A 9,993-nucleotide genomic window follows, 5' to 3' on the forward strand; every position below is an offset into this window, starting at 1 on the left:
AATGTATTGTTTTGACATTTTTCTCTTGTTTATGCTTCACAAGTTACAGTAAATTGGAAAAAAATACTAAAATCTCAAACCCATTCAAGAATGAAAAGTGGATACCCCAATATCGTCTAAAATAGGACTTAAAGGTTATTACTTGAAGGTCTTAACCACAGTGCTCATGCTGACACTTGGCAGGGAACCAGCCTGATCCTGCCACATTGGAGTGAAAGCCTGAGGGCAGAAAACTGACCCATCAACAAACACTACTCCTTTTCACAGGACACATTTTACCCCCTTAGCCTTCAATTTGCCACACTCCTGTACCCACCCCTGTGCCTCCAGCCCTTTGTGTGTTGTGGAGATGAGTCTTCAAACACATAACCTAATATTTTTAACAATGTTTTGGTCTAGAGAAATTTAAAAAACTAATAAATAAAATCAGTTTAAAAATTCAGATAAGCATGGTAAGAGTAAATTCTTTGTCATGAGCCACTAGTACAAAGCAATCATGATCAGATTGTGCCACCCTGTGGATTGTATCAAAAAGATACTTCCTTTAGTGCTAGGCTAAAAATATGCTGCAGAAACAGGCCAAGAAATTCTCAGCCACTAAAGCAAAAGTCATTTTGGGTTTCCTTACATTCTAATAGAGACAAAATGTCTTTTTGAGCTGTTCCTTTGAGCAGCACTGGGCAGATTTTCAGCTGGCACCAATCTCAAACAAACATAGACAAATATCTTATCAGGAAAAGTCATAATACCTTGGTGAATTGTCTTCCTGTTATGTAACACTAGGCAGAATAATTGCACTTCTTTACTTGCTTGGAGATACATGTGTAAACAGAAAAAAACAATCTATCTTAAATTATAAAGAAATAAAAAATAATTACCTCTCTGAAATGCGACATTACAGTCAAACAACAAATCCTTGCAGTAAAAACAATAAACAAGATGGAAACCACAGCACATGTCAGGGGCCACAGTAAAATGATGATTTGGAGACTAAAATAAAAGGCTAACCTGGTAGGAAGAGAGGGCTCGTGGGAAAGTTTGGGTTATTAGTTAATGTGGAGCTGTCTTTTAAGATCTAATCTGAAAGGACATCTAAGCAGAAACTGGGAGTAGGGTATTCAATAAGGGGTGAGAAGCTTGGTGTGCCACATGAGGCAGCTACAGCATTTTACAAGAACAAACTGATGTTGCCAAAAGATAAGGAGGCAGGTGGTATCAGTCAGAGATTGAAAAAAGCAATATTTTTCTAATAAGAAATGCTTTTTTACCCTCTTTGCTTTACTTCAATTGCTAAAAGCAGCATATGGGTCTAGAATGAGGCTAGTCTCCTGATAATACAATATCTACCTGGAGGAAACCCCAGCCCTATGATTTTTCATAATCTGTAATCAATATATTTAAGAGTCTCATATCATTGCTCAGCTACTGGCTGACTGGCACTTAGTGGCTATTCTCTGTCACTGTCATTATTCTTGAAGTTTCAGAGCTGTATTTTCTGACTTCTATAGTGGTCTGAATAGAAAATATATGGAAAAAAACCTATTAAAATGAAATATCTAAAAATGTCTAGTATGGTAGATGTTTTGAATGACAAAGGATATATCTGAGACACTGAACACTATTGTGTGAATATATTGTAAATATATTGTGTGAATATATTGTAAAGAATTTATCCAAAATCATTCCTGACCTCATTTTGAATATACCTTAAACTCATTAGGTGAAAAAACTATCTTGGTATTCATGTGAACTTCCAAGGGCAGAAATCTGCCATCTCTGTGAAATTAATGTTATCAGATATTATTTTCTATCATTTGATGTTGACAGGTAGCACCAGAAGTTCTTCTGAACAATGGCAGGATTCTTTTATAACACATCCATGTTTTTTATCATGTTCATTTTCATTCAGGAAGCACCTTGTCTTGTCTAATAGCATATCATGAGTAGGAAGCATGTTGTTTTCTGTGAAAACAGATGGTGTTATTTAAAACAGTATTGCAATTTCTGTTAAAAAATGCTTATTTATAACAAGAGATTTAAGAATAATACTATGTAATAAAGAAACAATGAATAATAATGGTATACAAGTCTCTCTTATACAGAGACATGTAGGAATTTTATTAAGAACAAACATTTTCTGAATTGGTAGATCAAACCTAAGAATTAAATGATAAGATTTCTAAATGGCCAGTAGAAAGGCCAAGCAATGTTGAAAGAATGGGTTATCATGCCGACAAAATATCTCTTTTTTTCCCCAAAATTATTTGCTACCCCTCTCTTGGCTTTAACTGTGTCCACTGTTTCAGTGCTGTGCTTTATCCTGAAGGTGGCTGCAATTTCATGTGAGTCATTCATTCCTACAACGTCTGAATATTTTTTCCCTGGATGTTTCCAATATTTAACTATGACTACAAGGAAATTAGGTAGTTTCAAGGCTACACTTCAACATTTATTTGAGGAAAATACTGTGGCACAATACAAAAATACAGAATGTAGTTTAAATTCATCACAATAATTATTCAGTAAATATCCTCTTCCACTAGTCAGAAAGTCCCCAAGGGAACTCTTTCTTTCTACCTTAATGCTTTGGGTGAATATCTTTTTCTGTATAGACCAAATAATTGTTAAATAATGTTTTGGAAGAGTTTTTCTGTTGTGTAAAAAAAAAATCTCTCATAACTGTGTCTCTTTGACCTCCAAAAATTAAGTTTTATAGCTGAAAGAGAAGCTCAGACAACCCTCTGGTGATTTATATCCTTACAAGGTTTTGCTTTACATTTCCAGTATCACCTTTAATAAAACTGCCCCTCCGTGTTATGGGGACCATCATGCAGTGCCATTTCCAGATGCCTGTCAGAGTCAAAGTTATGGCATTAAGGCCCAGATGCTTCTAGCACCTCCATGCTTCTTTCTGGAGATTTCATAAATGTTCTCTGTTCTCCACAGACAGATTTTGTTGTTGTTTACATAGATTATCTAAAATATTGTCAGAAATACTGGGTTTGTATTCATCTTGCATTCGTAGGGATGACTATTCCAGCCACTGTTCTGATTACCACTTGTGGCTCTGAAGTGTAGTACCCCAGAACTAAAAGGGCAACCTGCCACAGAAGTACCTGGACCACCAGCACTCTACAGCTCAGACTTGCCACAGACTCATATTCTCTGGACTCAGAAGAGAGCAATAGGGTCAGTAGTAGACCCAACATTGATAGTCTCGAGATCCTTTGCACTTCTTTTGTTTTCTGTTTTCTTCTGAGGCAAACCAGATTAGATGCTCCCCATTCTGCTTCTCTTTTCTCATCTCAAAATTCCCATCAGCTCCAGTCAGCTCAACCCATCCCAGGAAAAATCCAAAGAGATTTCATTCGGAGGTCAGCCTGCTCATTTTATTGACTGTGCTTCAAAATAAGGGAACAGCAAGTAATTAATCACCAGGTCAGAGGGTATTTTCTCTGCTTTAATCCAAAAATCAGATTTAGGCTTTCATCACCATACCACCATACAAGAGCCTTTCATAATGTATTCCTGGGAATTGGCAACACCCATAGTTTCAAAAGACATGTGACTTATCTTTGTCTTCAAAACTGGAAAGTGGAAGCATTTAGCTGACATTAATTCCCCTACTCCTGCTTCCTCTTACCACTTCTGATGGTTTTCTGGTTAATTAAATCTCCACTTGTTTCTCATTTATTTTTTTAAATCTAGTTCCATGCACTGTCCTGACAGTCTTTGGACTGTTCTCTGATCAGTCCAGAGATCTTTGGTTGAGATCAAGTGATCTAAATTTAAAGGGTTAGCAGTCATTCTTGATGTATATCCTTTAATTCTACATTTTATTCTTATTGAGCTTTCTTTCTTACAGTGCTTTGTTTCTTAAGTTTCTTAAGTTTGACTGGCCCATGTCATGTTGTTGAATGCTTTGCCTTTATGTTAAGTTTCGTTTCCATAACATTTTCCTCACCTCTCATAATTTTATTTCCTGCTATTTTCAATCATTCAGAACACAATTTTGAGTACATGCGATTCAATTTACCAATGCAGATTTCTGTTTGCTAAATATCTGTTTCAGAAGTCCTACATCTTAGATGTGCTTGTCTCCCAAGACCTCTATGGAATAAATCAGGAGTTGGTCTACTGAAAGTTTCATCACTGTAAAACTGAAAGCATGCATGAAAGTGCACCTGCGTTCTTTCAAGGAATACCAAGCTTCTTGTACTTGCTGGTAAATTATTTTCTACATCTGCAGTTTCTGCAGTCACCCCATGCTTGGATGCCTGTGTCCACAACCTCTCACCCTTGCAGCACAAGATTGATTAAGCTTACTCTCCTTAACAGCAAGCTATCTGAGAGCAGTAAAAATTAATGACCTGCAGTACAAAAATGGTTAAATTAATTATTCACCAGTTTCCAAAGGACCATTATTGCATTTCCATTCTCTGTGGAGCTCTCCAGTTAGCTTGCTGAGGGACTGGGGTACTCAGCAGTGTGGAGGGTACAAGTACAGATGTTTGTGTGGGTGCTCAGGAGAGAGGGAGTAGGGACTGTCAGAGGTGGCTAGGATGGTTAAGGGTGAAGTTTGGAGGTTTTGACTATGGAAGGTTCTGAAATGACTAGAAGGAAAGTATATGTGGGAGGAATGACAACTGCAGTCCTTCATCAGAGCAAAATTCTGTAATTACTTTGGGACATAACTTCTCTGGGACTCATAAGTATGCTGAGGGAAGAACAGCTTTCATTACGTGTCTGCTCTCTTTTTCCCACTTAAACACGATCAAGTACCGGCTTGTGCTTTTGACTACTTCTCTACTTAAGACAAGGTCAGACCAACAGGTTGCTGCCAGAGTCGTCTTGTTACAGCAGTAAGTAATGGTCCTGCTCTAATGAACTGCAACAAGCAAGCAAGTATGACAAACCTGGCAAACAAACAAACAAAAAAAAAAGAATGGAAGCTTGCACTCCTGCTTTTCTTTGTGATGTTTTCCTTCAGAGTGCAGGAAAAAATAATTTGCACAAAAATCAAGAAGTGCAAATCATCCAGTCTCACTGTAATTTGTCTGTACAGAACTTAAGTACAACAGATTTGGAATTGATGGATAGGAAGCCTTGGGGAAGCCATAATAATAATTAATTACAAACCCAAGCAAGATAAGTTGGCATACAAAGCATTGCCCGTGGACTTTATAGTCCTCAATACCTCTGCTTTCAATGTTATGAAGTATTGTTGCACCCTTTGTACTTTTCTGAATGGTTGATCTTGGCTTCATGTACTTAGAACATTTTGACATCATATAAATTTGAATTGTCCATCAGTAAATAAAAAGTACTGTAACAGAGGAATGAATACAAGTCCAGCTAAATTCACAAGTGGCATTTCAAGCTTGTTGGATTTATAGAAATAAATGGATACACCATGACTATGGTGTGATCCTGTCAATCAGAGGATGGGAAGATTAAACATTCATGAATACTGAAAGGCCATTTCCTTCAATTGTTCATCATGCCTCCATTCTTAACCTTCCCCATAGGATTTCCTCTTGCTCTAAACTTGAGAAAAGCAATTTTTTTTTTTTTCCTAGACTTTTTATAATAGTAGTAAACTGATGAAGGGGACTTTAATTGTCAAACATTTGTTGTTTTGCTTCCATTACTCATTTACCTATGGTATGACTCAGAAAGCAGATTTTGACTCCAACAAGCCATTTGGCTGGAAAAATGAAAGAAGAATTTTCAATCTGTTCATCTATGATACAAATGGAGTCACGAAAATTAAGCAGTATGCCCACAGTAAACCTAACTAAATCAAACAAAAATGGTGTCTGTGGTGGCGTATGGTTACTGAAAGACTATTTTTCGTGACTAGCCTGGTAGACCAGATAAAGGTCTGGAAAGAAATAATTAAGTAATCCAGATATAATACCTTAGACTGGGAAAAAATTTTATTATAAAATGACTCTGATTTTTAAAAAAATTTTTTAAAGCATTGGAATCTATAGAAGAATTAGCTTTGGAAACAGCTCTAATATAAATATATGAAGAGTAAAGATTTTGTTCTTTCCATCATTCTATGCTCATTTTTGGAAAATATTTCAGATATTCAGGAGCCATAAATACCCTCTAGAGGCTTATTTTTCCATTTCACACCTACTATGCTATCTCATTATGTTTAGGGATATTTTCATTAGCAATGATGTGTTTGGATTAGACTGTTACCTAACACTCCTAATGAAATAACTGTTGAGAACCTTCCCACCAAAATGATTATAAAAATGGGTCCCAGAAACATACCTTGAATCCAGTATGCTGTTTCTCAGTTTGACTAACTGTGTGATAAAATTAAGACCATGTCTGTCCTACATCTCAACAGAAGGATTGCAGACAATAGTCTCTGCCCGCCCGTGGGCAGCAGCACTGCAGAGGTACTGAACATGTACACAGATTCATCGGTGCACAACTCCACACACAAATGGTAGTACACAGGAATATTTTTCTTTTCTTGTAATAAGGGAATGCTGCATGATAAGTCCATTAAATTCCATGTGGCCACTTGGGAAAAATACAATTCTGCTTCTAAACTGTTCATGAATTGTAAAGGTAAGTGAGACTTGCTGCTCACACCAGAAGACTGATGTCTGTGAAAGATAAGTATCTCTCAGCGTGAGCAAATGCAGCTACATCTGTGAATATTATTTCAATGAAATGATAAATTTCAGACCATCCTAGGGAGTGGAGAAATGCTACATCAGTTCCATCTTTTTAACAGCAGATTGGACAGAATGCAACAGCAAGAGATAATTTTGTTATCCAGTACTGGTAGGTGAAGGTAAAATTTTCAGTTCAACTGTAGAACACTATCAGTTACCATCAAAGTGTTAAAATAAAGTCCTTTTGTCAGACTGAATTGCTTTTGGGTGTTGTTGCTTTCCTTGCTTTCCCTTACTTGGTTCCCTTCTTAGGGGGCAGAAGAAAGAATAGAAGAGCAATCTGAATTAAGGTGAATGTCATGCTTCAGCACTGCATGTCTTCAGACTTTTAGGGAAGCAAAAATTAGTAGAAAGACCCCATGTTTCTTGCTCTGTCCTTTGCCCTCTAGCATCCTAGCTGAAGAAAAGGAAATATTGTATTCTAAGAACATAATGACAAACCTCTTTCCTCGATTGTAAGTTTGTGACAAACTGACAAATTTGTCCATTAGATAAACATTTTCCTCATTTTGGAAAGCATATTGGTGTATTTCGTTTTCATCTGCTGTGTGGGAAGTGGGTTCACAGGATGCATTTGTAGGAGAACTAACAATGAAGAAGGATTTTTTGGCTTGCTGTCTCCAGTGTTCTGCCTCTATTAGCAATCATGTAATATAATCCTCTGTAGTTATTTGTGAAACTTCAACTTGAAGGTTGAAACTAGATTAATTTATGCCTCCATTTTAATTCCTTGTGAGGAAAGAATTCATAACTAATGACAGTACCTTGTTTTCTTCTCTTCTGGAATGGTTACTTCCAATTTAGTTTCCTGATAAAGGTTTGGGTCTTTCAGCTTTCCATATTGCTAGCGTCTGTAGGCCACCACAAAATATCAAGCAATCTGCTAGATAGGAAGCAATGAGAGAGGAAATCCCTGACTTTCTGTTAGCCTCCAATAGCTTGTGTTTGCCCCCTCCCTCTTTCACCTCCTTGTGTCCCTGAGGATGCCACCCATTTCAGAGGTGTGCAGATGGACTCCCACAAGCCCCATAATGCCAACTCTCAGCACTGAACTCCCTAGATATCACTGGCCTGTGGGAATTCAGTACCAAGATGCTAAAAGTGTCTTTTGCCCACATGACTTACCACTATTGCTTCCAGCAAGACCCACTGCCTGGGGTGACTTTGAGTTTTTATTTAAAATATTTTAACCTGAATAAAAAATACTTTCTTCTTTTTTTTTTCTCTTACCTTAAGTTTAACCAGTGCTGAAATGCAGTAACATAAAGTATTTATGTGTTCTCTTTTAATTCTCTCCTTCCTTTTCCACCCACACACAAATACACACTACAGTCTTCAATATCACAGATATCATGAAAAATACAGAAAAGTTTCTTCAGAAAGTGCCCAGCTGGCAGAAGGGGAGTGCTCTCCTCAGCCTCTTTTTATGTGTCTCAGTCGTTTTTTGCTGAGTAATATAAGACTTCCACATTGGGAAAAATTGTGGTTTCAGAGTTTTGAGTTTAATATTGTATCTAAAAATGTTACACATGTTCCAGTAAACAAAAAGAGTATTCATATACTGCAGAGTGACACTGTCTTTTCAATCACGTAATGGTGCATTAGCAATGAGGGATCTTCTTTTTATATTATGTCCTTAGGATTGCATAGCTCACAAAAAATACTGAACATCTGAAATTCTCATAAAACTCCTACCCACAATTCTTTCTCTGAAAAATTTGGAGGAAAATCAGTAACAACTAACACACTCCCAGAAACCAGTGTGTTTTCTAAGAGGGTGATGTTACTGCAGCCACGTTTCTTTTCATTCATAACATCCAGATCACATTAAAGGTGTATTCTGACAGAGCCACCATGAAGCAGTAGGACCTTTAACCTGTAGCTGGTACACTGAAAAATTTTGCTGTCTTGAACTTGAAGCCAGTAAATTCAAGATGTAGTTTTTCAGCCCTTTGTCACATTATGAGGAGCATTTAACATTGGTAGTGTGATGGCAGACAGGAACATTTTTCATTACTGGTCAAATAAAAAAAATTCCTGAGTTTTTTCTTCATGCATCCGGAGAGCTGCAAAACTAACCAAGGACAAATATGAGACTGCTGAAATATGAAACAATTAAAGGAAATCCCAGTTTAAATCATAATCTCCAGATGGAAAGTGTAAAAAAAAAAAAAAAAGAAAAGAAAAGAAGAAAAAGTTTCACTGGATGCTCATTTTATTCTAGAATTTTCAGTGAATTCTGCTTACATTTTAAGATTCACTGGATGCTCATTTTATTCTTCTTAAAATGTAAGCAGAATTCAGTGAATTCTGCTTACATTTTAAGAATTTGTGGTTTTGTGCAGTAGAGTTCAATATATATACCTGAGTTTCATCAGGATCAGGGTTGGTGCTGCAGTAAATTCAAAGAACCTCCCCTAATTTAATCAGTGAATTTGAAACCTTTAAGGACAGAATTAAATTAGGCTTTTCAAAGAGCAAAAGACTGCTCATTTAGTTAGAATTGAACTCACATTAATAATGTATTTGACATCTCATCATCTACATACCCCCATATCCCATCAGTCAGAAGTGACAGGGTTATACTTGCCAGTATAATGAAAGATGATGAGCATTTTTACCCATGAGGGTACCTTGAGCTATGATGATTTTATTTTCAGGAAAATATATTTCTCAATGAAGAGAAATGAAGAATCTGTGGGATTACCAGTAAAATATATTTTTGCAATACTCAGAAAAAAAATAGAACAGAAATAAAATTAGTCTAAGACTTAATAAATTAGGAAGAGTCTATGATTTAACAATCTGCTTTAGCTTTTTGGTGAAGATTCCACAGTGCCTAGAGAAGTTTGGGTGCCCCATCCCTGGGAGTGTTCCAGGCCAGGTTGGATGTGGATTTGAGGAACACAGTCTAGTTGTAAGGTTACAACCCTGCCAAGGCAAAGGGGCTGGAACTAGATGGTCTTGAAGGTTTCTTCCAGCCCAAAGATTCTGTCTCAGGATATGATATGCTGTACCCCTTTTAGATAAATTCTGTTGCCTGAACTAGCAATTATTCCTTTTTCTTGCAAGAGTAAATCATGGAAAGACAATTTGAAATTGAGCTGAGGGAGTCTCCTGCTTGGCAAGTCAGTTTAAACCCACATCACCTTTATTCATTTAAAACTTGATTTGCTGCAAGTTGCTGATAGGCATTATGGGTGTGTGGCACAGGTAAGACTTTTGGTTGTGCAGCTTCTCTGATCTGCCACTGGTAATTGCCCATATCAGTTGTTTGTGTCTGAGGAAA

The sequence above is a fragment of the Onychostruthus taczanowskii genome, unplaced genomic scaffold, assembly GCF_017590055.1.
Source record: "Onychostruthus taczanowskii isolate IOZ18803 unplaced genomic scaffold, ASM1759005v1 scaffold8, whole genome shotgun sequence".
NCBI classification, from domain to species: Eukaryota; Metazoa; Chordata; class Aves; order Passeriformes; family Passeridae; genus Onychostruthus; species Onychostruthus taczanowskii.